General features: G+C 45.8%; 1 protein-coding gene and 1 long non-coding RNA gene across 3 annotated transcripts in view; one reads left to right on the top strand and one right to left on the bottom strand.

The window, feature by feature from the left end:
• The window catches only part of ASIC2 (acid sensing ion channel subunit 2), a 1,285,436-nt gene that overhangs the window by 690,435 nt on the left and 567,961 nt on the right, over nucleotides 1–27,040 (bottom strand). The gene's annotated exons all lie outside the window — the stretch shown is intronic.
• LOC122463915 lies at nucleotides 1,698–10,708 on the top strand. Its single transcript, XR_006287669.1, has 3 exons — nucleotides 1,698–2,039; nucleotides 3,111–3,201; nucleotides 10,402–10,708. It is a non-coding gene; the product is annotated as an uncharacterized LOC122463915 (long non-coding RNA).

Raw genomic sequence — 27,040 nt, forward strand, 5'->3', positions numbered from 1 at the left:
GAAAAAAATTGAAAATGTTTTGTCTTTTTTAGTTTTCATCGAAATTTGTCTTCAGAATTGTGTGTGGAAGGGTGGACGGGCGAGGGGAACCAAAATTCTGAGAGTTCTGGGCAACTGAAAACTTTCAGTTTCAAACCTAACTGAAAAATGTTGGATTTTGGTTGCTGAAAACCAAAACATTTTATTTCTAGGGGGTTGTGGTGGAGAGGTCAACTTTTGATGAAAACCTGAACATTTTTGACAAAAGTGGGGAATTTTCATGAAAATGTCCATTGTGTCGAAAAACTGGTTTTCCACGGGGGGTGGAGACAACCCCTTCCCTCCCTCCCTTCCCAAACAGTGCTTTGATAGGAAAAAATTGACCAGCTCCAATCCCAGGGCATTTTATATATGATACACAGACAAAAATCATTTAATCAATGACGTGTCATCACTTTTGGGAGGAAGTTTGCAGCTCCCTGATGCTGCAGGCCGATATTGGCTAAGGGAACTTCCTTTTGTCGAAGGTGCCATGGGACCTTTAATGGCCACCTCAGATTGTAAGGTAATGTGGGCAAAATATCACCCCTGTGCTTTTCTGTTCCTACTTCAGATGGACAAAGCGCTGATATGCTTGGGATCTGAAACTCTGAATGTAGGTGGGTCAGACCTGCATTTTAGCACAGTAAGTTGCATACAAACCTGCAAGCAGCAGAGAGCAACACACATACGCACCTTGGCATGGCGTTTTGAAAGGGTCTGACTTATTATGCACAGAGTGAAGAGCCGCAAAATCCCCTACACTTGGGCACCCAAGCAGCTCGACTGTATGGTCCAACCTGCAGCAACTTGAGACATTAATATAGCAGGGCCAGAGTGATGCAAAATCACTGGGAAGACCCTAGTGAGCAGATAAGACTTTTACCAAGTTAAATTGCCTTCCCACTTTCTGGTTCAGAGCCTACCGGATGGATCCTAATCCCAGTGGCTCAGGCTAGAAGTCGCTGTGAGTTTTGAGCAACCTGCCATGGCTTGGGAATAGGATTGTTTCAAGGCTTATGCCAATGCCGAACGCCTTTTTGGGTGAGGGCTGTGCCCATGGCTAAACCTGGCCCCCAGCCCCTGCACTGCGCATAAAGATGAAAGAAGGTCAGGAGAGAACTTAACCAGCTGATGGAGGCTGCCTGAAAAGTTCCTGCACTTTACGATGCAGAGCCCGTTGGAATCTGAGCACCTGAACCACTGCTGCTGCCTGGCATCCCAGTGTGCGTGTACTGTGACAAGGGGGGAGCTGCCAATAAAACACAGCAGCACCAAGCCTTGTTCCTTAATTGCATCCCACAGATTTGCTTGCCGTAAACCTAGGACATGCAATGTTTTCATAGCTTTGTGTTTCCCTTTCAATCATTTTGTCTCGCCAGCCTAGTGCCGGCCCCCTCCTTCAGGTGAACAGCCCCCCTTTCTTGCAGCTGACTCATTGATTTCAGCAGGGAAAGTAATGTGAGGAAGGGTTTGTAGAATCAGGCTGATCAGTGCAGCAGGGTTTTGTAAAGCAAACCCCGGCACATCCCTCGCAGCAATAAAGTCAGGGCTGATGTGCCCACATGCATGCAAGTACCTGTATGCGTGTCACAGGGTGAGCTGGCCCTTTAAGAGGCTTGGGGGCTCAGCTGCACCTGTGACAGACCTTGCTCAGGTGGAGACATGATGAGGGTGGAGGTGAGCCTGCTGGGAGATATCAGACCAGACCAAACCAAGACTCCAGGGTGAGCAGCCTTGGGAGCTGCTGCTCTATAAAGAAACCAGGAGAGAAGGCTGGTAGATAGGAAGAGGCCCTGGGAGGGAGAAGCAGGGCAGAGTGAGGTTATGGGGGGCAGGCAGCCCAACCCTTTAGGGGTTCCCTTCTCCCGCTACCTACTGGAATAAAGCCATGACCCCTGCCATTAAGGGGAGACATGAGAGGCTGACAAGCACCTAGGAGAGATCGAGCAGAGTCTGGGAACAGAGCACAAGAGTCTTGGTGAACAGAAGTGTCCCTTAGAAGAAAAGGCATGTGCCAGGTGAGACTGGGGTGGAAGACTTGTTGTGGGTGGGCTGGGTACCCTGGAAGAGGATGAACTTAGCCAGAGGGGGGTCATGTCTCCTAAGCCACAAAACTGTGCTGGGAGGCTGAGAATCAATTGGTGTGAAGGGAAACTGAGGCACCAGCAGGCCTGAAGCTAGACTGGGTAGGCTGGTGCTGCTAGTGTATGTGTGTACCTGTGTTTCATGTGCACAGGGTGGGGGGATTCCAAGACCCCCTGCCTCCAACTTTAATTTAAAATTCTCCCTCCCAGTCCAGCCCAAGGATTGCTTTGGTTGGAGCTGAGACCCATTGGCAGGGTTGGGTGGAGGAATCGGCTGCTGCTGCTAACACCACACTTGCTGGGTGAGGAGAGAAGACTCTGGAGCTGCCAATCCAGCTCCTCTCAGTCGCTATAACAGCCAAAGGAAGTTATACCGCTTTAAATATTGCTCAGAAACATACAACCCCCGTCTGGGAGCCACTGGCCAGCTGCCCTGCCTGCTGGGGAGAGCACAGCGAGGGACAGACTTTCTCCATAGATACATGTGTCTGCAGACTAAACCATTCAGTGCTCAAGCATCACAAGAGAGATCCAAGACAGTGCAACATTCAGGCTTTATTCCTTCCTCTGTCTCTTTACGCATGTCCTGGAAGCAGAGTTCTCTAAATTCATAGATGTTGCCCTGTACAGAAGCTTTCTATAATGCTGCCTATGGGGATATCCTTTGCCACAATGTCTCCCTTCTTGGTGTTTTGTTTGCCTCTTGTGTGTGCTTAGCTGAGGGTCAAACTGAAATTTGTTTTCAGCTTTTTGGCACTGCCAGCAAACTGAAAAAGCATCGATTCACTCGGCGTTAGCCCCAGTCCTGCCAACACTTATTCATATGTGTAACTTTGGGATATAGGGGACTGCAGCCCAGAGAACCAATGACTGGGAGGACCGTGGGGTTTCACCCAGAGTGACGTGCAAGAAGCTACGTCTGTCCCCTAAGGTGAACATTCAAGAGGGAATTTACTCTGTAAGCATGACAACTGGTCAGAATTTTCAACCAAAGTTTTTTGTCAGGAAATGTCAGTTTGTCAAAAGTGATACGTTGTGTGGATTTCAACAACATTTCATTTTGGAAGAAGAATTGAAAAAAAATCATTTTGTTAAGGTAAAAATGGTTTGTTTCCCATCAGTTCGGAATGGAACTTTTTTATTTTTTCCATTTTGAAATGACTTTTTGTTTTCAATTTTTTAAAACGTTATAATCTATAATATGAAAAAGGTCAAAACTGGAAAAAAAATATTTTGATTTAATCGGAATTGGGGGGGAGCAGAAATTAGTTCTGTAGGAAATTTCACAGGTTTTTTTGGAGGGGTTTTTTGTTCAGTTTTGGAACAGGAAAAAAATCAAAAATGTGGATTTGCCCATGAAATGCTGATTTGTCAAACACAAAATGTTTTACAGAAACATGCTGGGTTTGGTGAACATTCACCGAGCTCAGTGGGAACCCTGCCTGCTTTCCTGCCAGCTTGCCTGGCTGCCTGTTGGGGACCAAGGGCCACATCTCCATGTCAGTCACCATGCAGATGGCCTGGGACAGGTGACCCCAAGTCGGCCCTACCTGGATACAACAGGCACAAATATCACAAAGGACCTTCTTTGACTGGAAGGATTCATAGATTCCAAGGCCAGAAGGCATCATTCTGGTCATCTAGGCTGACCTCTTGTATCACACTGGCCATAGAACTCCCCCAAAGTAATTCCCGTTGGACCTAGAGCGTATCTCTTAGAAATGACCATTTTCTCACTCTCTCCTACTCCTGTCCCTCCAAACAAGCCACCTTCCCAGGTAACTGTCTCTTCCTTCTACTTACAGCTTCTGTGCCGCTCCTTACTCTTCAAAATCCTCTTACTTTATTTGTTCCGATATCTCTATCATCCACAATGCCTTTCATTTGTGTCCCTGAGGAACTCCATTACAGATGATGATTTAATGAAAATCAAAGAATTCTTTTAAATCACTGTTTGAGACTGGACTTTTGTCTCGGCTCCCAATGCTATTGTCTGTTTTGTTTTGTTTGGCTAATTTGGACTGTCCTCCTCTTTCCGTCAGCACTCATAGAGCATGTTCATATTGAACATGTACATTGCACCTTTCATCCTGAAGGATTCTGAAGTGCTCTGCAGACTGTGTACAGTACGAACACCACTGTTAAAATACCTCCACCTCTGGGGTGGTGAGTGACAACCAATCGATGCACAGAACATGGCACAACAGAGTCTGAATGGAAAATGTAGGCAAAGTACACCAGGCTCCTCCTCTTATGAAAAGTGCTACGTACACACAAGACAGAATCTAGTTTTTTGAGGTCTTGGCTAAAAAGCACCACCCAATCAACTACCTGGAGTGTGTGAGATGCCTAACTCGGAAGGATGGACAGCTGAGTTGGCTCTGTCAGAATCCAAATATATAGGTCAGAAGTCTGGGTATTTCACAACTGATTCTTGGATCACTATGCCATCCCCTCTGTTCCCAGAAGTCCTGGATAACACTATTTCCCAGACTCACTGTGGCCTTGTTCTTTACTCTCGATAGTTCCAGCAACGTGCGCTCCCCCTATTACCAGGAGCTTCCTCGCAGAGAATTTCATGAGTATGCTCACCATGTGTTGTGAGAACATGCTCCCACCACCTCCATCCCCTCTCCAGAGCGCCATTCGTTGATATTCTGCCATCACTTTAACATGGAGCTTACTCAGAAACTTTCCATCTCAGTCAATGATGCATGTAAAGTCCCTTAGGTGAAGTACTCTTTCACCTCAAAAATCTATATTGAAAAATACCCCTTGCTCCTTACATTCCCACTCCACCCCATCACCTGGTGACCTTTCATGGTTCCCAGGAAGTTGATTCTTTAGGATACACCTCAGATTTAACTTAAAAGAGACACGAATGTGCATATACATAATTTTGACATTTTTTTTACAACGTTCGACAGCAAAGTTGGCATTATACCTGTATAATGTCAAATGGAAACAAAGCCACATGACAAGGCAAAGTCTGTATTATTTATTTTGAAATACTTGATTGTTCTCCAAGTTCTGTGCTGCTCCGGATGAGAGACTTGATCCACTCTAAAGGAAAAGGAGTACTTGTGGCACCTTAGAGACTAACGAATTTATTTGAGCATAAGCTTTTGTGAGCTACAGCTCACTTCATCGGATGCATTCAGTGGAAAATACAGTGGGGAGATTTATATACATAGAGAACATGAAACAATGGGTGTTACCATACTGTAACAAGAGTGATCACTTAAGGTGGGCTATTACCAGCAGGAGAGCGGACGGCGGGGGGGAAAAAAACCTTTTGTAGTGATAATCAAGCTGGACCATTTCCAGCAGTTGACAAGAAGTGTGAGGAACAGTGCAGGGTGGGTGGCGGAATAAACATAGGGAAATAGTTTTACTTTGTGTAATGACCCATCCACGCCCAGTCTTTATTCAAGCCTAAGTTAATTGTATCCAGTTTGCAAATTAATTCCAATTCAGCAGTCTCTCGTTGGAGTCTGTTTTTGAAGTTTTTTTGTTGAAGAATTGCAACTCCCTGAAAAAGCACAAGAACAAATCCGCACAGACACACCCCTGAAACCCCGACCTGGGGTATTCTATCTGCTTCCCAAGATCCATAAACCTGGAAATCCTGGACGCCCCATCATCTCAGGCATTGGCACCCTGACAGCAGGATTGTCTGGCTATGTAGATTCCCCTCCTCAGGCTCTATGCTACCAGCTTGATTATCACTACAAAAGGTCCCCCCCCCGCCGCCGCCCGCTCTCCTGCTGGTAATAGCTCACCTTAAGTGATCACTCTCATTACAGTGTGTATGGTAACACCCATTGTTTCATGTTCTCTATGTATATTAATCTCCCCACTGTATTTTCCACTGTATGCATCTGATGAAGTGAGCTGTAGCTCAAGAAAGCTTATGCTCAAATAAATCTGTTAGTCGCTAAGGTCCACAAGTCCTCCTTTTCTTTGTGCGGATACAGACTAACACGGCTGCTACTCTTGATCCACTCTGAGGTTTATTGTCTGTTGTGGTCCCACCGGATGCTGTCAAGATTCCTTTTGTTAGCCAGAACTAACAGCAGTTATAGAGCTTCTATGGTTGCTTCATGACACTTCAATAAGCCACTAGCATCAAGACCGTACAGCTGTGGTCACGTCAAATGGTCCAGTGGTGAAGGTCCAAGTCTGGGGTTTTTCATGTGATCCTCTAGTCTGACCTCCTGCAGGACACAGGCCAAAAACAGACAAGGCATGGGAGGCGATGTGACTCTCCCAGAGCATCAGGAGCAGAACTGAGCAGAGCAGAGCATGGGTTTTTCTGACTCCATGAGACCACATTGCCTCTGCCTCTTGGGAGACTTGAGTTCTGTTCTGTTCTCTGCCCCAAGCTTCCTATGTGACTGGGCAAGTCACATAAGGCCAGATTTTTAAAGGTGTTTAGGAGTGACAGTCAATAAAAGGAATGCTCCCCTGGGCCTAAATCCCCTTTTGAAAATGAGATTTAGGCTCCTAAATCAGTTAGGCATTGCAATGCTGAGAGCAGCGATGCCTAAATACCTTTTAAAAGCTGGGCCTCGGTCGCCCATCTGTAAGATATGGATGATAGCACTGCCTTTGCCCCCTCTGAGAGTTGTTAAGGATAATTAGAATTTACAGGTTCCCCTCAGAGGCAACCTCAGTAGAGAGCAGAAGGATTGGCTAGACAATGGAGGGACGGATTCCTCATTGCAAGGCTGATGTCCATTGTGGGGAGTACTGTGCGAAGAGCTGTTCTGTTTGATTCCCACATTTCAGCAACAGGAATTAAAAGCACAGAACAGAAACACAGATCGGAGCCAACACTTTTTATTTTAAAAGCATAAAAGATTCATAGTTCTGATTTCTTTCAACAAAATGGTACAGAACTGTCTTAGATACATGATGCTCACAGCTGGGCTGCAGCGTTCAGATGCAGATCCTAGCTCACTTGTTTTGCCTGGAGAGAAATTCAATAGATAAGAAGAGAGACTTTCGATCAATATCCAAGTCAGTATAGAACTGGCATGCTGCACAGAATCTGTACTCAGAAAGAACAGCCCCCAGAGCAGAGGGAAGATGAGAATCCAGCAAGCCAGATAAAAGCAATTTGTATGTTTACTCTCATTGTTGTTATTTATTTGTATTGACACAGCACCGAAGAGCCCCATCCAGGGATCAGGACCCCATTGTGCTCGGTGTGGTGCAAACACAGTACAAAATGATGTACCCTATCCCAAGGAGCTTACAGGGTAAGACAAGAAACCACAGGTGGTTACAGGCAGCTCGTTGGACAATGGGGTAATATTGGTCAGAACCTGGTGGTAAAAGAGAGTTGGGTTTGTGGATGTTTGCAGGGAGCTTTGTCCAAGCGTGAGAGTCAGCACGGGAGAAGGCACAAAGGTGCTTGTTTGAAAATGGGACACATGGGCAAGCTGGCATCTTGGGCCAGTCAGAGGTGGGAGTCAACATCTCGGTTGTGAACGAGAGATGATCAGTTAAGTGGGGATAAGCTGAAAGCGAAGCTAAGCAGCTCCTATTTGATGCGATAGACAAGGGGGAGCCAGAGCCAGGATGCAAGAGTGGGGTGACGTGGGCAAAGCTACGGGCTAGGAGAATGATCTTTTCAGCAACATGCTGAATGGATATGAGTGGAGCATGAGTGCCTGGGTCAAGGCCAGAGAAGAGGGCATAGCGGTCATTCAGACGTGAGCGGACAAGAGCCTGGGTGGATAGGTAGGAAAGTCCGTATCTCATAAGTTAGCCAGAAAGAATCTACAAGAATGAGACCTAGCCTGGAAGTGAGGACATAGAGAGAGGTTGGAGTCAAAGGTTACAGGTCTGAACAACAGGCAGGGTGGTTGTGTTATCCACAGTGATTGAGAAAGATGGTAGCAGGGAGGGTTTGAGGGGAAGGGGCGCAAATAAGAGCTCTGTCAGCATAGTCTCTCCCGGTGCTCACCTTTATTATCTGAGACAGCCAGGCCTGAGGCAGGAATCTTGGGTTGAACAGCTATAGAGGGAAGTTCTGATGGACTGGATGTCTTAGGGGATGGGAACAGAATACATCCCATGTAGGGAAGGAATAGTCCATCTTCCTGCTAGGTATCCATGGAGACTTTCATTTCTAGGTGACAGGGGGAGCCAGTCCCATGGTGAATGGTGGCTGCAAGGGGAAGCAGTTACTATCTGATGGCTCTTCAGAAGACAGAGGCCTACATCACAGCTAGCTGACCCTTGTATTGGCAGATTGAGCAGAGCCCGAAGACTGAATGGGCCAGATAGGGACTGAGGGCCAGATTGTTTAGGTCCCTAAAGATGCAAAGAGGTGTCTAGTGAGATTTTCAAAAGCTCCTAAGCAGGTTAGGTGCCCAAGGCCTAAGTACCTTTGAAAATCAGGCTTTGAACTCTCCTCCCAGTGCTGCTGCTGCTGGTTCCCCAATTTAGGGGGGAGGCTCAAAGGGAGGTCGGTATGGCATGTAACCTGCATGATCACTGACCATACTGCCCCTTTGCTGTGGGGGAAGCTTTCACTTGCAGGGGTTGAAAATCAGGTACCTTTCATCTGTGTTTAAAAGAGTGAGCCTAGAAAATTCTGCGCCTGGAGCTAGAGTTGCCAATTATCCAGGCCTGGCCTGGAGTCTCCCGGAATCGGCATCAATCTCCTGTGACTATTGAAAGCAATCCAGGAGATTTTAATAGCATATTTTAAGAAAATGACATTGTTATGCTGGGGGAAAAAAATCTCCTGAAATAGTTTGTCAGAGTTGGCAACCCCACCTGCAGCGTTGCGACTGCAGACTCTATTCTCTCCTCATTAATATTACTCAGAGTCAGGTATGATGGGTGAACATATAATGAAATGGGGACTATTTCCAGACAGCTACAGCACAAACCCAGAGCAGCAGAAATTGGATAAATCTAGAGTTGGAGAAAGCTCCCATTTACTCCTGCAGGAACTCCTGCTCCTTTGTAATAAACATCCAGTCCCTCTTCGAGTCTTGCAAAATTCTCAGTGTCAACAACATCCTGTGGCAGTGAGTTCCACAGCCCATCTATGCATTGTGTGGAAAAGTATTTCCTCCTACCAGTTTTGAATTTGCTGTCCCCTTGCCTTCGTGTCATGACACAGGGAGAAGAGAAGCTCCCAACACAAGCAGTCCCAGCACTATCAACCCAACTCTGGCACTAGTATTAAATTAACTGCAAAATGCTCTGAAATTATTTTGAAAATAAATAGCCCCTAAGCCTCTTGGCTTATCTCTGTGTCTGGTGGAAATGAAGCTGTGACCCTGGCAGCATCCATACTCACTGTTCAAAGGTAATCTCCTGTTCAAATTCCTAATAAGTTTCTTTCCTTCTCTCTCTCTCTCTCTCTCTTTAATGGTATTTGCTATTTTAAATTGATTGGAATTAACAGCCTCTGACTTGCAGTGTAATTATAAACCAGTCAGATTACAATAGGCAGAGCACAGGCTCATTTACTGTCCAAGACAGGCCAGAGATTCCTGCTGCATACAGTACACTGTGGCATGGCTGTGCTGGTGGAGATCAAACTGAGGGGAGTTTAGTAAGGGCTTTCAGTGAATGCACATTGGTAGACCCAACCTATACATCATGGTAACCTATTGACTAGAGCGCTAAGGGAACTGAAATTTCTGTTTCATGGGAAATGTTGCCATTTTTTTTAATTGTTCCAAATTGGAATTAAATGTCAAATTTCTAAATTTCCAGCAAAATAAACATATATTTAGTTTCATATAATTGAAATGTTTTGTTTCAATTTTGACTTTTTAAAATTATTTTTAGAAGTATAATATAGAATAAATGTCAAAACACAGTTGTTTTGAAATAAAAAAATTGAAACATTCCATATTGAAAGGTCGAAATGGGACATTATCGAAACGCTGCTGTTTCGATTTTTTTCCCGTCAAAACGAAATTTCGTTCAAATTGACACATTCCTGCAGAACTTTTGGACTGCAATGGAACAGCATTTTCCATCAGAAAAATGTTCCACTGGAAAATTTTCCTCCAGCTCTGCTATTGACTTAAACCCAGACCTAAAAACCTGTCGATCGCTGGGACCATTTCTCTCCTATATTTACCTTGCTTCATTGCACACCAGACCTACTAAGTTTTTAGTGCTGCTTATGCCCTTGCTCTAACCTATTCAATTAATTCCCCCTTTTCTGTATGAGGCCCAGAATAAGTGTGTTAGTGAGTCCAGGGATTTATGGTCTGTACCTGTCACAATGTCACCTGTTAATCTTTCATTCCTGCAGCCCCTTTTCATCCCAAACTTGACCAAAGAGGAATTGCGCCACCTGGGGTGAAAAGTGGGAACTGCGCTTGCAAGCTGTAGCCCAGAATGGAATGAAGGCTGCCTTAGCTAGCTGACGCTGCCAGCAGAGTTGTGTATGGATTTAGAGGTGCTGTTGAATGTAGGGGGATCTCCCACTTTACATATAGGGGCCAGTAATAAAACTGGAGGTGGGTGAATAATGATTGTGTAGTTCACTGGGAATTCTGGAGAAAGGTTTTGCTTTGGGTTGAACCAAAAAGGAAACTTTGAAATTTTTGGTGACTCAAAAAGTTTACAAAAAGAAAAGGAAGACTTGTGGCACCTTAGAGACTAACCAATTTATTTGAGCATAAGCTTTCGTGAGCTACAGCATGAAGTGAGCTGTAGCTCACGAAAGCTTATGCTCAAATAAATTGGTTAGTCTCTAAGGTGCCACAAGTCCTCCTTTTCTTTTTGCGAATACAGACTAACACGGCTGCTACTCTGAAACCTGTCAAAAAGTTTAAAAATTGTCGAGTTGAGCCGAAATTAAACATTTGGTTGGACCTGACTAGAAATGTTTCATTTCGGTTTTGGGTGTTTTGATGAAAGGAAAGGAGGACTTGCGTTGCAAACCCCGAGGAAGCTCCCCTACAGCCTTTAGCCCAGTGATTAGGGGACTCACTTGGGATGAGGGAGCCTCAGCCACAATTCTCCCCGCTGCCTGATGTGGAAAAGAGATTTGAACGTGGGTCACCCATAATGCAAAAGAATGTCCTAGCACTGCGCTACCAGAATGCTCTGGTGTGGAGCTCTTCAGTCTGTCCAGTTCCACTTTGTATAATTAGCTGTTGCAGCAAGGACTTGAATGTGGGTCTCCAACATCCTAAGTGAATACCCCCCATTCTCACTCCCAGTCTCCAGCCAAATGGCTATTCATTGTCATTATGAATTGTCACTCTGACTCTCAGATTTCCTGAGTCTCAGTCCAGTGCTCTAACCATGGGGCCATGCTGCCTGCTGCTGGGATTTGCATCTAAAACACCCTGGATTTTCTCCATGTGCCCAGCTCAGGTACTAGGAAGAATACAACCTCCCCAGTTGAAATTTGGCCAGAACCTCCAGATTCACAGCCCCTGTCTTTGTGAAAAGAGACCTTCAGATTTTAATGTCCACCAATAGTCAAGACTTTGGGTTAACATCTAGGCAAAAGATGGGGGGCCAGATTCCTGCTAAGGCCCCTTTACACTGCTCCAGAGAATTCTCACAGCTCAGGAGAGCACTTTGCCACCTTCCTACACAGCCCTGGCACAGAGATATGGCAGAGGATGGAGGCGGGGTAGTGCAGAGCGGCCCATAGGCTGCTGTAATTTAAAGCAAAATGCACAGTCACATCAGGCCCTGAGGCAACTCAGTATGGAGAGGTAAAAACATGGTTAGAAAGTATCTACTCCAACTGGGCTGCAATTTCCTCCAATGCTGTGTAGAAACTGGCCCTGTACTGCCAAAGTTACATGCTCCCTAATGCTGTGGACTCAGGGGGAGAGGTTGGTTCAGGGCTGACCACTACAAATGCTTCAGGATAAATTTGATTAAATAGCTACATCCTCAGCACAACATTCTGGTCCAGCCTGAGGTGGGGGCATCTCAACTCCAGACAGTAACCTAGCCCCATGCTGCTGAGTTTAGAGAACTGACAAGAGTGCACCCTGGCACCCTGAGCAGCGTGGGCTCAAAAACAAGAATTGTATTTCATGAAAAAAAAATTGAGCTTTTGTAATTTGTTCGTGTTCCAATGTGGAATGAAATGAGCCCAAAGCCAAAGCAGGGGGATCAGTGAGGTCCAGTCTGTAGCAACCTGGCTAGAACTTGGAGGAAGTAGCATGGGTTGCAGGAGGGAAGAGTTTGGCAGAGCACTGGGCAGTCAATCTGTGTACACATGGTTGGAATGCCAGCTGCAGTTGCAACATCTCTCCAAATAGGTCTGTTAATGAAGAGCCAATGTAATTTTAGAAACATGGAGTCCTCTCCTGTTGTTTCCCAGCAGACAGGATACGAAACACATCCAGTGGGTAGGACATAAGAATGGGACTGGTTTTATCCTGGCTCATTTTGCGAGGTTGAGTCACTCCTCCATGCCTTGTATAATGTGGGGTAATGATACACCAACCCTCTTTTGTAAGCCCTGAGATCTACAGAGTGTTCACCTCCTGCCAATCGATTAGTTTTAGGTAGGCTCAGCACTGCACAGGATTCATCCCAAACTGCTAATTATTATCTTTTTAAACAAAATAAAAAGGGAAAGGAACAAACATCAAAAACCAGCTGAAGTTTTGCAGGGAGTGTTGGACAACGTTACACTAGGGGATATTCTGCTGCTCCCTGTGGTTTTCTTCCTCCCAGTTGTTATTACCAGCAATATTTGCATGAAAACAGGATCTTTGTTGCTCATGTCCCAGCCGTGCCATGGCATTTAGCGGCTGCGAAGATTGTAACAACCGTAGGTGATGAATAAGACACTGGAGCAGATGGCCGTATAATTAAAGATATGGGAATAGCTTCCCCTACCACATATGGGACACAGGGTTGTGCTGCTTCTAAATGGAACCTTTCGTAGATGTTTCCAGAGGAGACCAGGTCTATTCAAGCAGAATGTTGCAGTGTGAGGCTATTAGTGGATGTGAGATGTGAATGGCTGGTTGCTTGTGCCTAAAGTTACGGAGCTTGAGATTTCCCTGGTAAATGACGTAATTAAACTGTAGCCTCTTAAGGGCCTGCCCTGTGTCTTTTTGCAAGTGTACACAGTGTCTGGAGTCCTGACTGCTGCAACATCCATATTAGTGGTGCCTTCATATGTTGGTGCTGAGCACATTGGAGATGCCTTAATAGACACAAATTACACAGATCAGGTTTTCATCTCCTTTCAAATCTGATCTAAAACTGTCTCCTCTACCTTTGGTTGTCTCTTTTAATGTCTCTTTCCCTCTGTTTTAATTTTGTAACTCACTCATGCCATTAGCTCCAGTGTATTGTGGATGGAGTTTACATGAGACAATATAACCAATCAACTTGTGTTGATTTGTAATGGTGCTTCTTGACTTGCAAATATCTGTAAAAAGAACAGGAGGACTTGTGGCACTTTAGAGACTAACAAATTTATTTGAGCATAAGCTTTCGTGAGCTACAGCTCACTTCATCAGACGCATTCAGTGGAAAATACAGTAGGGAGATTTATATACATAGAGAACATGAAACAATGGGTGTTACCATACACACTGTAACGAGAGTGATCACTTAAGGTGAGCTATTACGAGCAGGGGACTCTGTGACAACTGCTGGAAATGGCCCACCTTGATTATCACTACAAAAGGTTCCCCTCCTCCCCCCGCTCTCCTGCTGGTAATAGCTCACCTTAAGTGACTCTCATTACAGTGTGTCTGGTAACACCCATTGTTTCATGTTCTCTATGTATATAAATCTCCCCACTGTATTTTCCACTGAATGCATCCGATGAAGTGAGCTGTAGCTAACGAAAGCTTATGCTCAAATAAATTGGTTAGTCTCTAAGGTGCCACAAGTACTCCTTTTCTTTTTGCGAATACAGACCAACACGGCTGCTACTCTGAAATATATGTAGGTTATCCACCATTAAAGCACCAGGGTCTGATTCCCATCTCCCTTACATAGATGTAACTCCCTTGTTCCTCATTAATGCTGGCTGAGTGAAAGGAGAAGCAGATGCATAAACTTTTATCCTACTACATGACCTGTGGCCTCTTGCAAACTCTGCTTTCTGGATTCTTTTAGAGCACAAGGACTTGGATTTAAGACATATTACAAGCTAATTGCCTCCCAGTTGAAAATCAGACGTCCATGTCACTCAAATGGCCTGTACGGTTTTCATAATAGCCATTTAATTCAGTGGGCAGAAGGGCAGAGAACTTTCCCAGGGCAAGGTAATACATGTAAATTGAAAAACGTAATGGGAGTTTGGGACACAGTTATGCACGGCAGGTCTGCCAGATGCAATTAAACTCACAGCTCCATTATGGCAGGATAATAGGGCTCACTGTAGATCATCAGAATAAAGTCCTCATTTGTTTTTACATTAAGGCTAAAACAACCCAAAGTGATGGTGTCACTTCCCTCCCCAAAATGAAGAGGACTCTGTCCATCTTCACGTCTACGCTGCAAAGGCCCAAGGCTCAATGACCCTCTAAGCCAGAAGGATCAACCCTACGCCAGAGTCTGCTTCAGGGCACAGTTATTGGCTAACCGGAAACATAGGCAAAATAACAAAATTAAAGAATTTCTCTCCCCCTGCAAGGGCTACAGTTCCCAGGGTGTGTTGACACTGCAACCGTGGGTGTGATTGAAGTTCTTGTTCCCCACCTCATCTGCCTGGAAGTCACCAAGTAGCTAAATTCTTTCTCCCGGACCAAGAACTCCTGCAGGAGCCTGCCTGTTGCCTGCGGTGCTGTAGCCCAGCTAAGCTCTTGCTGGCCTTTAGAAAGACCAAGGCCCCAACCACAAGGTACTTAGGTGTTGCAACGCTGAGACTGGCAGCACCTGAGAAGGGGATCCACTGAACCCAGGGTGATAGGCGGGAAGCTGCCTAAGCTAGCCAATGGGAGAAGCTGAGGGGAGGAGTGTGGCCCACACCCCATTTCTCTCAGGGAGTTAAGCACTTAATATCCAGATCCTCATAGATATTTAGGTGCCTAACTCCCATGGAAGTTAGGCACTGTATTACCTTTGAGGATCTGGACCCAAATTTCTTTTGTGGAGCTATGCCCAGGTGCTTTCCAGCTATCACCTGACCCCTAGCCCGACATCCTCAGCTAGGGGGGCAGCTGACTGGTTACAACTGGGGTTGGGCCCATCTCCCCTTAAGCTGTTCCACTTTGCATAAATAAGCAAATATTCATTGGGCCAGCAGCAGAGTGAAAATGGCTCTAGATCCTGGTGGGTAGGGCCCTTCCCTGGGATGTGGAAGACCCAACTTTCCCACATACCAGGAGAGTGCCCTAACCGCTGTGTCACTGGCTAGAATGGGGTGGGCTCTCTCTCTCTGCTTCTTTATGAGAAACAACTCACCTGGCTTAGGAATATAACTTCAGGAAAGTGTTCATGGCTGGGAATCCCAAGCAGAGGTAGGCACCTCCTCCCAGCTCAGAGTTGGGCACTGAACTCATGGCTGTTCCTTGGCATTGCTTCCTGGCTAGCATAGGCCGCTCCCTGCTCAACATGCTGATTTCTTCTAAGAATCCCATTCGTCAGCACCTATCTCTCCCCAGCCCACGCATTGTACGGGGAGCACGGGGGCTGTGGATTCCATTAGGTGGCAAACTGTTGCACCACTGAGCATAGGAACGCCCAAGTCCCTTTGTGAATTTAGCTCAGAATGTCCACACGGGGGAGCTATTCCAGAATAGCTTATTCCACAGTAACTATGCCAATCCATTTCCCAGTGTAGACGTGACCTAACTTCTGTCACATGTGCTCTGTTTGTTCTCTCATCCTCTCCCCACCCCTGCCTCCTAAGCCCTAAAGACAGCCAGCTCCTAAGGCTAAAGTGCCCGACCAACAGACCATTTGACGTGGATGGGAATCTTTCCACTGACTTCAATCAGCTTTGGCTCAGATCCTAGCTTTGGAGACCATAATCAATTGTGGGGGGTTTGGTAAGTAGATTCTTTGTCCTTCCCTTTAATGGCATCTGTTTGGCCACTTCCATTGTCTTTTTTTTAATTCTTCTAAGAAAGCATTAACTGTCCCCAAAGTGCAAATAACAGGCACTAAGCCAAATCCCTGTTGTGCAGTAGGAAACATTTAGGGACAAAGCAATCAGAATTGCCTTGGCTGCTTTTAGCATCTTTATCTGGCAGCTGCGATGCTGCTCACTAGTCATGCTGAAGTCCAGGCAATCAGGCTGCAGACGGGAGGGTAGAGAAAGCTGTCCCAGAGCTGGGAGCCATGCTGGGCTCCAGGAGATGAAACAGACACGGGTTGTGGGACATCAGGAACACAATAAAAGTGACTTTGAAATTCTGTGAAATGAATTAATTGCCGTGACGTTCACCATGGACATGTCCTGTTGGGTCCCTACTGTCAGCAGAGATAGAGACACCTGCTCTGGTGGGAGGTTCAAAATGTAGAAGACAACGTGGGATAAACAGAGAATTTGGGCACATACTTCATGCACATAGCGGATACTCTGGGAAGATTGCTGAAACAAACCTGTAATCAGTGGGTGTGGCTGCAGCTTATGTAGACACACCTGAGCTGGTTTTAATCTAGCTAGATTGCTTACTGCTAGTAGTGAAGCCATGAAAGTGTGGGCTGTATAAGCCCATGTGGGACCCTGGGTGATGACTTGGGGTGTCTATCCTTCACGGAAGCCATGCTGCTAGAGTTTTACTGGTACCCGCTAGCTCAGATAGGTCTGCATCATCTGTAGTCACTCCTCTGCTTGCAACGTGCACTTACCCAAAGAATATTAATGGATCCAAGAGATGCTTTCTTTTGTTTCCTTTGTTGTAACTGGATTCGAAAAATAACTTGATACGTTCATGGAGAATTGGTCCATCAGTGGCTTCTAGCCAAGATGATCAGGGAAGCAACTCCATGCTCTGGGTGTTTCCTAGCCTCTGACTGCCAGATGCTGAGACAGGGCAACGGGATGGATCACTCAATAGTTACCCTGTTCTGTTCGTTCCCTCTGGGGCACCTGGCACTGGCCACTGTCAGAAGACAGGACATTGGGCTAGATGGACCATTGGTCTGACCCTGTATGGCCGCTCTTGTATTCTTATGAGATTGAGGGGCTAGAATAAAAGCCAGATGGTTGGATCCAGATAAAACAGAAAGGGTGGGGGGTCCTCCAAGAGTCCTAAAGGAGTTGGGCACCCACAGATGGGCATCTCATGCACCATGGCTCCTTTTAAAGCCTCAGCCAAAAGAGCTAGTTGAGTAAAATTAATGCATTTTTTCAGGGACTTGGGTTACAATTAGTAAAGACGCAGCTGCTGAAATGGGCCCATTAAACCACGCGACCCAGTCAGAGGTGGTTGATACAGAGCTCTCATTTGTGGGGTTTGATGACCTCCAGGAAAAGAATCCAGTTTTCCCGAGATGCATCTGGTGTGAACAGCGCCCCCTGTTGCTAATGTGGTGTGGTAGCCTTCTGGATGAGCTCTTTCTGCCGTGGGTTTTTATCCCTGCGCAATTCATTGGACCCAGTGGGAACATATCACATCTCGTACATGCCAGAGCCTGGGCTCCTTGCTGTCTCCAGCTTGCCTGCAATTCCCTCGTGCCTGCTTTTAAACCATATGCTAAGGAAAAGGCACAAACAACAGACCCGGAACGTTGCTAATAGACTCCTAGTGCCCCCGTGGGCCAATTCCCACACGGTTTGTTGCCTTTCCACAGTCTGCTGAGGGTAACCAAATCCGGTACTTGCTAACGACTAATCCGATCTCTCCCCCAGATATTGCAGCATCTCATCCGGAGGAGTAAAGGATCATGTATTTTTGGTTCAGGTTAAGTGTCTGTGCCCGATTCCCTTTATCCCTCCCTTCCTACAGCAGGTGGCAGTTCCGCATATCCCATGGCAAGGATGCGGGGGTGGGGGAGAGTAACAGAGTTGGAATTATGAACTTTGCAAATTTGTCCGGTTGCTTCTGTGGCCAGAAACGCGCGGAGGCTGCTTCTCTATATACGTATGTGTGCATGCAGCATCGGGGAGGTCCTGGAAACAGGAAAGGGTTACCAAAAACAAACACAACATTCATATGTTCTAGTGGAACTTGAAAAAAAATGGAACTTGAACTTTTCTGTGATTTGTTTGTTTCTTCTGAAAACTTCCATGGGAAATAGCATCTGTGTTCTAACCAGCTCTACTTACAGGGCATTCAAACCTCACAGGTTCTCCAGGGCTTCCTTAAAGGCTCATAAATCTTAGCAAACATTTTCTCTAGCCCAATCTGTAGATTGGAGAAACTGAGGCAAGGGAGAGATGAGGTGACTTGCTCAAGGCTGCACAGAGAGGCGACAACAGAATCCAAATTATGCATGCTTCCTCTCCTCTTCCTGATCCCATAACATCGTTGTGGCAAATACAGCAATTGCTTGCATGGCAAAATAACGGTGGGAAAGCGTTTAATGTATTTCTATTGCTTCCAGTCAAATGTAATAGAACTCAGTTGTTCTCCATGTCTACTGAAGGAAAGACAAGAATTAATGGGCTTAATTTGCAGCTAGGGAGATTTTATTTTGATAGTAGGAAAACTTTCTAACTATTGGGGTAGTTAAGCTCTGGAACAGGCTTCCAAGGATGTTATGAATTCCCCGTCTTGGGAGGATTTTAAGAACAGGTTGGATAAACATCTGTCAGGGATGGGCTAGGTTTACTTGGTCCTGTGTCAGCTCAGGGGACTAGCTGACCTCTCGAGCTGCCTTCCAGCCCGGCATTTCTGTGATTCTAGGGACAGGAGAAAGAGGCAGCCCCCGGTGAGAACCAGCATTTCTCTGGCAAGACCACCACTTCAGAGTCGCTGCCCTTTTGAGCTCTGAATATGAAAAAATATGACAATGAGTATTTTTATCGCTCTTAGATCTCCATTTCTGGGGTACTTACGCCCTGTGTGAGGTAGGGCAGTACTGTTATCCACATTTTAAAGATGGGAACCACGGCCCAGAGCAGCTAAGTGATTTGCCCAAGATCCCCCCATGAGTCTGCAGCAACTCAGGGGTTTGCAACTCGGGTTCCTAAATCCCAGGTTAGCGCTGTAGCAGGAGCAGAGAGAATTCTCTTGTGCCCCTTCCTTCAGGACACCTGCCCTGTGACCTGACCTTGCTGCTTGAAGAGCTGTGTTAACTCTGAATACAGATGACTTGCTTTGCCACATGAATTGCAAAATTGAATGTTCTTAATCAGGTTTTCTTTCCTTCCCTCTCCCCAGTGGTTAGGTGAGGTTTAACAAATGTTTTAGCAGTTGCTCTAATACTTGTCTGTTGCAAGTTTGAATGTAGCAACTGGAAATCTCTAGCTGCAAGGGTCATAGGAAAGAGAGAAGTAGTTAAGGGGGAACTGAGAGAGGTGGAGGAAGAAGGATCAGCCTGAGGAAAGAAGAGCTGGATGGTGACTCCATTTCAGCCCATCAAGCGCCCTAATCGTCATAGGGCCAGACATGAGTTGGCTGTTATGGCTAGCTAGTTTATAGTCTGTGAAATGACTCTGCCTGCTGTTCAATACAGCTTTGAAAGAAGACCCTAGACTCTGTGTCAAGTATCAGAGGGGTAGCCATGTTAGTCTGGATCTGTAACAGCGGCAAAGAGTCCTATGGCACCTGATAGACTAATAGACGTATTGGAGCATCAGCTTTCGTGGGGGAATCCCCACTTCGCCGGTTGCATCCGAAAGCTCATGCTCCAGTAGGTCTGTTAGTCTCTGAGGTGCACAGGACTCGGTGCAGTCATCCCACACGGCCCCCAAAGGTTAAAGTCCCTGGGAGAATCCTGGGTGAAGTGGTAACAAGTGCCTAACCACGGGCCCATCTTTCTTCTCTGGCACCTTCTCAATCATCCAAAACAAAGACCGGATTCTCCACCCCGATGGGGTCTCATCCACCCTACTGCCTGCCGCACCCAGCCACTTCTCATCAGCCGCCTCCGGACCCTCGCACAAGGGCCAGCTGTACCGAGACAATTCCTAGCTGTGTGGACAGAGGATGTCAGAGCCAGGAGGCACCTCTCTCTTCAGCACACGGCGACGGCCCTCGCTTCTGGCACCGCTGTTTCAGGAGGTAATTTTCCAGCCGCTCCCAACCCCTTTCCACCATTATTTTTGAAGCCTTTAAAGCAGACACTGAACTTCTGGCTTCTGAATGGTACTTAATCCTACCGTAGGTCACGTTTTCCTGGCCTGAAAAAGCTTTTAGTTATGGTGCCAAGGCACCGTCACTGAGTAAAAGGTGTTGCCATTCCTCCACGCCAGAGAACACGGACGGAAGGGACTGTTGAAGAGGGCTATTAATTTAGCAAGGTTCACTCCATTGGATACTTATGGGATAATCTCTTCATTTATGGACCCTTGGTTTTTTTTAATCAGCCTCGTTAGATCTGGAGGCTCTTTAATATGGGAGCCTGGAATTAGCGTGTCTTCTTTTACACCATGAGACCTTTAACGACCACAGAGCAGATGGGGCCCTCCGTTAACCTCTCTTGAGAAGGGCTACGCTTCCAGTTGTTTTTCATCCGGGTCATGAGCCGCAAATGTTAAGCTGCTCTTTGTATTCCATTCAGGGGAGGTCACTGCGGAAGGGAACCATTGGAGCTAACCAGCAGATCTCACTGCCGAGGTTATAATTACACTGGAAGTCAAAGCCCTGCGAGATTTGCAGCCCGTCAGATGAAATATTTTAGGCAAGAGAAAAAGAGAGAGAGGAAAAGTCAAGTATTTGCAAGAGTGTTACTGCACAGCATCGTATTCAATACACCCTGCTCTCTTTTCCCTCTGGGGGCTGGCTGCTGGGATTTTCTTTCTCCTTTTGTTGTTCTCATTTTCTGTGTGACTAGAAGGAATGAGCTCAGTGACTGTCTTTTCCAGATTGCAACAATAATGTGGCCATTTATCACAGGCGCCTGCCTCATTGCTCATGTACTCTATCAGCATCTGTGATGTGCTCTTCACTCATATAGATTGTTACATCCAGCAAATCAGTGTTTCAAGATCCCTCTGGGCTCTGAAAGAATATCTAGGACTAGGCGTGGGGGAGGTTAGAGACAAGTAAGCCGGTCTCGGGAGGGTAGAACGCAGGCTGACACATGGTGGAAAGATATTGCCCAGCATGCCTAATGGATCACAATTTCCTCTCTAGCAAATGGCTCAGGGTTCAGTTTGTAGATCGACTGTCCACAGACCCCTGCACTTGCCCAGTTCCTGTTACCGCAGCTAGGCTGGTGCTGGGTGCTAATTGGAAGCCCACATTCCAACCTAAGTTAAGCCACTGGTGAGGCCACACCTGGAGTATTGCATCCAGTTTAGGGAGGGCCCACAAAAGAAGAGATGTGAACAAATTGGAGACAGTCCAGCGGAGGGCAACAAAAATTATTAGGGTCTGGGGCACATGACTTAGGAGGAGAGGCTGAGGGACTGGGCTTGTTTAATCTGCAGAAGAGAAGAGTGAGGGGGGATTTGATAGCAGCCTTCAACTACCTGAAGGGGGGTTCCAAAGAAGATGGAGCTCGGCTGTTCTCAGTGGTGGCAGATGACAGAACAAGGAGCAATGGTCTCAAGTTGCAATGGGGGAGGTTTAGGTTGGATATTAGGAAAAACTTTTTCACTAGGAGGGTGGTGAAGCACTGGAATGGGTTATCTAGGGAGTTGGTGGAATCTCCATCCTTAGAGGTTTTTAAGGCCCTGTCATAAATATAAAGGGAAGGGTAAACACCTTTAAAATCCCTCCTGGCCAGAGGAAAAATCCTTTCACCTGTAAAGGGTTAAGAAGCTAGGATAACCTTGCTGGCACCTGACCAAAATGACCAATGAGGAGACAAGATACTTTCAAAAGTTGGGGGGAGGGAAAAACAAAGAGTCTGTCTGTGTGATGCTTTTGCCGGGGACAGAACAGGAATGGAGTCTTAGAATTTAGTAAGTAATTTAGCTAGATATGCATTAGATTATGATGTCTTTAAATGGCTGAGAAATTAAGCTGTGCTGAATAAAATAGATATTCCTGTCTGTGTGTCTTTTTGTAACTTAAGGTTTTGCCTAGAGGGATTCTCTATGTTTTGAATCTAATTACCCTGTAAGGTATTTACCATCCTGATTTTACAGAGGTGATTCTTTTTTACTTTTTACTTTTATTAAAGTCCTTCTTTTACTTCTTTTCAGAAACTGCATGCTTTTTCATTGTTCTTAAGATCCAAGGGTTTGGGTCTGTGGTCACCTATGCAAACTGGTGAGGATTTTTACCAAACCTTCCCCAGGAAGTGGGGTGCAAGGGTTGGGAGGATTTTGGGGGGAAAGACGTTTCCAAACAACGCTTTCCTAATAAAAATAAACCCAGATAAACGTTTGGTGGTGGCAGTGGAAGTCCAAGGGCAAAGGGTAAAATAGTTTATACCTTGGGGAAGTTTTAACCTAAGCTGGTAAAAGTAAGCTTAGGAAGTTTTCATGTAGGTCCCCACATCTGTACCCTAGAGTTCAGAGTGGGGAAGGAACCTTGACAGGCCCCACTTGACGAAGCCCTGGCTGGGATGATTCAGTTGGGGTTGGTCCTGCTTTGAGCAGGGGGTTGGACTAGATGACCTCCTGAGGTCTCTTCCAACCCTGATCTTCTATGATCCTATGATTCTATGAAAGGCTCTGGAAAATATAGAACATCCTTGTAATAACAGTGAATCTAGCTTAGAAGGGGAAGCTGACAGTTGCCCTGAAAACTAGCAGCCAAAACTTCCCTTCGGCAAGGCCCTTTGCCCTCCATCCTGACATGCGGCCCATGGCAGTCTCTCATGGGCTGGGGGTGTGAGCGTCATATTGGAAAGCATAGCAGTTGGTGGGTCACACCATGCATCCGAAGGCATCGCTAACTTAAAGGGATCACTAGTATAAAAAAGTCCAATGTAAATGAATGAGGAGGGAGGTTGGAATTCTCAAAGGCGCCTAAGGGTGTTGAAACCAATAATAGGGGTCTATACACACTGTATAGGGTACTACAAGATTTGTCCTACAAGTCTATGGAATTTAATAGTGAATAACAGCCTTGCTGGAGCTGTTTTGGAGTGATCCCGTAGAAAACTCCTGCAGAGATAGACACAGGAGATACCACTCTACCCAGCTCCGACGAGGCCTCAGCTGGAGAACTGTATCTAGTTTTGGGTGCCACACTTTAAGAAGGATGTGGACAAACTGAAGAGAGTCTAGAGGAGAGCAACAAAATGGATAAAAGGTTTAAAAACCAGACCTGCGGGGAAAGCTTGAAAAAACTGGTCATGTTTAGTCTTGAGAAAAGACAACTGAAGGGGGATCTGATAACAGGTAAAGGGTTGCTATAAAGGGAGCGGTGATCCATTCTTCTCCTTGCCCACTGAAGGTAGGACAAGGAGTAATGGGCTTAATCTGCAGCAAGGGAGATTTTGGTTAGATATTAGGAAACCCTTTCTAATTATAAGGATAATTAAGCACTGGAACAAGTTACCAAGGGTGGCTGTGGAATTCTTGTCCTTGGAGGTTTTCAAGAACAAGTTGGACAAACCCCTGTCACGGATGGTCGATGTTCACTTGGTCCTGCCTCAGTGCAGGGGGATGGACTTGATGACCTCTCAAGGTCCCTTCCAGTCCTACATTTTTGTGATTCTATATGCTCAGAGTTAAGGGCATGACAACATGTTTCACTGGATTGGGCTCAGGATCAAGACCCAAGTGGCTAGCGTTATAATGAAATGGGATCCATAAATTCAAGTGACAGGACTTATTTACTTGTCAAAGTTTGCATGAGGGTGACATCAGTAGAAGCCAATCAGAATCTCCCTTTTGGGTCCAGTGCCCGAACACCATTTCTTTATTATGGACCCACGATTGCTGTTTTGGTTTGATACATCTACTGCTGTCTTTCCGGCATTTGTCACACAACGGAATGCTGCTATGCTTCAGTACATTGGCCCCCTGCAAACCAGAGGAGACGTCCCTACTGTTTGCAGCTTATTTCTAACCTGATGCTCTAACACATGAAAGAAGAAAAAGGAAAAAGGAAATAATATAAATCATATAATCTCACTTCAAAGGCTCCTTTCACTGAGCTGCTCTGGATGTGAATGGCAGCTTGAAACAGGCATATCTTAAATATTCCAGAATGTGTTGTGCATGCTGTGGCCTAATAACTCTGCGTGTGTGTGTGTGTGTGTGTGTGCTTGCGTGACCATGCAGGGGGTGGCGGTGCAGTACCCAGGCAGAGTGGGGGATGGAGGGTACAAAGATGCACTCATAGCTCCTACAGCACTTCAGAAAAGATGCCATTGCTACTAAAATTCCTCCTTTTCTTTCCCTTCCTCCATCTTCTGTAGACATCTAAGGCTCTTACACAAAGGAAGATAGGCTCCTGCCGCTTGTTCCCCACTTGAGGTCAGCATCCTCTTTTTGGCCCCAATCCTGTCACCTGTTCTGTGCAGGGGGTCCAAAGTGACATTCAGCAGGTAGCTATGCCGATTGCAACGTCACACACAGAGCGAAAAACTAATTCAGTGGATAGGGTATGAGACAGGAAGTCAGGACTCCTGGGTTCTTTTTCTAGTACCATTGCCTCACTGTTTGATCTTGAATTAACCTCCCTGTGCCTCAGTTTCCCCATCTATAAAATGAGATAATGCTACCTATCACTGAGATACATGGCTACAACTTGCTATGTAAGAATTACTAATAATTGTTTGTATATATGCTGTTCCTCAAAGCTTTCCAGGCAGCATCACCAAGTCTTTAAACTCCACTGCCTAACAAACACTTGAGAGAAAGGATGTCTCTGTTGAAACTGCAGTGCCACCATCCTTTCATTTAAGGTATGGGAGTAATATACATCTGCAACACCCTCCATAGGTCTTCCAGCAAATGTAAAGAAGAGTTTGGCTTGATGTTCTTAGTGTTTCTAAAAAAGCTGGTTAAAGATTTTCTGTAAATAAATACTTTTTTTTTTTTGGATGGAAAATGGATTTTCAACGCTAAGAGAATTTTTGGAGAAAGTACCTGATTCCCATGGAAAATGTCACCTTTTTTTTATTAAAAACAAACAAGTAATCTCTGTTTTTGGCCCAAACTTTTGGATGAAAAATTGAAATGTTCTATAGAAGGGAAAAAACCCTTTCATTTTCTAACTGGCCCTAGTTTCCAAGGTTAAAAGGACAAGCAGGAAAAAAATCTTTAAAAACATGCAAACAAACCAAAAGCCTCATTTTTCTTGTCCATCAGTAAGTAGAAAATCTGCAGTTTTGTACAAACTCTTTGCAGGTTACCTTTCAGCATAGATTTGGGTTGCTGCGGCCAGAGGATCCCATATTTGCTACAGAGAGGACATAGACGTGTAGTAGCATCCCTTGCGGGGGGGAGCACTCCTCAGCTGGTGTGAATTATCATAGCTCTTTAAACAACCTGTTGTCATGTGGACATGCAATAGAAGTGAACTGTGTCTAAAACGCAGGATGTCTCTTGAGTGGAGAGAAAGGGGAGAGGTACCACAATGACCTCCCAACCAGAGAAGCTTAGCAGACCCAAAACTTGACCAAGGTTGGGTAGCTGGTGTGCTGAGACCACTGCCCCTGCTGAGGATGAATCTTATCCTTGTGCTTCCCTGACTTTGTCCACCTGTTGTGTCCTATCTTACAGTAAGACTGGAAGCATTGTGGGACAGGAACCACCATTTTGTTCTGTGTTTGTACAGTGCCTGCCTACTACAAGGAGGCCCTGGTTCATGACAGGGGTTTCTAGATACACCTAATAAATAATGTATTTTACCCAGCATAATAGGGGGTCTCAGTCCATGACTGGGGTATCTAAGCAGTAGCATAATGTACCCACTAGATAACTTAATAATAATTAATAATAGACCTGGGCACAACTGAGCTAAACGAATGGGTAAAATAGCCTGCTGTCACTGTTTTAGGATAGCACAGCTGCAGTACATTGCCAGCGACATCAAGAGCTAAGCGGGAGAGATTCCAAGGGGTGCTGCAGGGGGGAGAGGGCATCTGGCAGGCTGGAGGGTCCGTCAGGGCACTGGACGTTCCCTCGTGGAACGGAGGCCAAAATGACCTTAGGAAATCTGACGGAGACGAGGGAAATCCTTCACGTCACCTAAGCCAGCCTCTCTGATTTTGTCTGCAGGGCCAGCAAACCGGGAGAAATGTAGCAAATTAAGTAAAAGAACTGCATAATTAAATAATAATAATAATGATGATAACCATCAGAAAGGCAGTTGAGGCTGTTTGTCTCTCATTATTATTATTAAGCGACAGTGCTTAAGACCCCATTGTGCTAGGCATTGCACAGACAAGAAGATGGCTCTGTCCCGAAATTTGGGGCTTTTTCTTATATAGGCTCCTATTACCGCCCCCCTCAACCCCCGTCCAGATTTTTCACACTTGCTATCTGGTCACCCTATGACAGGCAGTGGTCTTAGCACCCCAGCAGCCTGTTGCCAAGTTTCTTGCAGGCATGGCAACAAAGGAAAGTTTTAAGAAGGGACTAGATAAGACAATCAGCCTAGATCAGCTGGGACCGATAAGAAGGCATTGGTTCAAAGGCTGCATAGGTAAGGAGAGGAGACTCGGAAAGTTCAGTCACCAGGTTATTAGCCCTTAATCTAGAGATGCTGCTAATTGCAACTCAATTAATGGAGATTTGGGTGGCAGCCAAAACTGTAATGGATTTTAAAGGCAAAGCATCTCCTATTTTAAGCACCGCAACACAAAATTATTGTAAAGGCAGCAGCAGTTACCCACAATGCTTGGGAGCCTGACAGCTGAGCTCACCTTGAGAGGGAGTTTTAATGCAAAGGAAGCAGTTGCTAAGCCTGCGAGCGCCGGAGTGAAGATGTCTCAAGTGAGTCTGGTTTGAAAGGTCAGCAACAAAGTGAAGCTGCCAGTGG

The sequence above is a fragment of the Chelonia mydas genome, chromosome 27 (assembly GCF_015237465.2).
Source record: "Chelonia mydas isolate rCheMyd1 chromosome 27, rCheMyd1.pri.v2, whole genome shotgun sequence".
Taxonomy (NCBI): domain Eukaryota; kingdom Metazoa; phylum Chordata; order Testudines; family Cheloniidae; genus Chelonia; species Chelonia mydas.